This window comes from Galeopterus variegatus, unplaced genomic scaffold, assembly GCF_000696425.1.
Source record: "Galeopterus variegatus unplaced genomic scaffold, G_variegatus-3.0.2 Scaffold2964, whole genome shotgun sequence".
Taxonomy (NCBI): Eukaryota; Metazoa; Chordata; class Mammalia; order Dermoptera; family Cynocephalidae; genus Galeopterus; species Galeopterus variegatus.
Window position 1 is genome coordinate 821 of NW_007729075.1, and position 1155 is coordinate 1975.

Sequence of the window (1155 nt, forward strand, 5' to 3'; positions counted from 1 at the left end):
CAGCTGTAACCCAACGAAAAGAAGTGAAGTCACAGTCTCCACGTTAAATGCCAATAAGCACATTTTGAACAAACACTCTGTATATCCACATTTACAGATCTTTTTTGTTTATTTATTTATTAATCTCTTTTTTTTTTTTACATTCTGAGATGCTGTTGCAGAGCAGTTGGGGGGCAGTGGGAGAGGGGAAAGGGGAAGGAAATAGGGTGGGAGAAGGAGGAAGGAGGGGTCATGGTTGAGGCCTGTGGCACCCCCCTCGCTGCTGCAGGAGAGACCAGAGGGCTTCCAGCAGCTCTGTGGTCATTGCTGGGCTGGGTGCAAATGTCAGGGGGTGTGTGGCTGAGGCCTGGGGCACTTCCTGCAGCAACTCAGTGGTCATCATTAGGCTGGTTGTGGGTGTTGGGGTGCATGGCTGAGGCCCTCAGCCCTCCCTGCTCCCTGGCTTGGGAGCCCAAGGGTCTTCCAGTCCTTCTAGGTGTTATAGATGTTCTTTGGTGATGTGAGACCTTTACTAGTTAATATCAAACTGTGTCTCTGGTCTGTGGGTATTTTGTTTTTTCTTTCAGTTCTATGTTGGATTATTCGCTGTTCCTACACTTAAACTCTGCACTGGAACTAATTTGTGGTCCTTTTCTTACTTCTAAAATGGGGGAACTTCTGTGGGGACCAGCACTGGAGCCCTGTGGTTGAGCTAAATTGCTGCTTTGCTACTGATTCCCTGGGGAAGGCTTTTTGTGCAGCTCAGGTTTTAATGGTTGACTTTATACGTACTTCCAGGTCTTGTGAGATCTGGTACACCCGGGTTATGTAGAAACTCTGGTCTGGCCCTGAGTCTTTTCAGCAGTCTGCACCCCCTGCATTTCTATACTTCTGACCAGTCTCCACTAAGTGGACCTGTGCTGATTGGAGAGCAGATCAGCTGTCCTTGCTATGCCCCAGTGTTCCTCCAGTGGCCCATCTCCCCCACTGCCCATACTCCAAACACCTCCCATGGGACGGGCCATGGGCCCAGTCCCTTGTGATGACTCACCAGCCTTTGGCTCCTTTTTTTAGTTGTTGTGGTCCCACGGGAACACTGCTGTGGTCTTGCTGGACTGGGGGCCACCAAGGCCCTCCTCTCCCCTGCAGCCTCCAAGCAACTTCATCCAAAGGACA

At 50.5% G+C, this 1155-nt stretch overlaps 1 protein-coding gene across 1 annotated transcript in view; it reads left to right on the forward strand.

Moving 5' to 3' along the window:
• The window catches only part of LOC103599442 (natural cytotoxicity triggering receptor 2-like), a gene marked incomplete at its 5' end in the record, with an annotated part of 14631 nt that overhangs the window by 815 nt on the left and 12661 nt on the right, over positions 1–1155 (forward strand). The window lies entirely within an intron of this gene.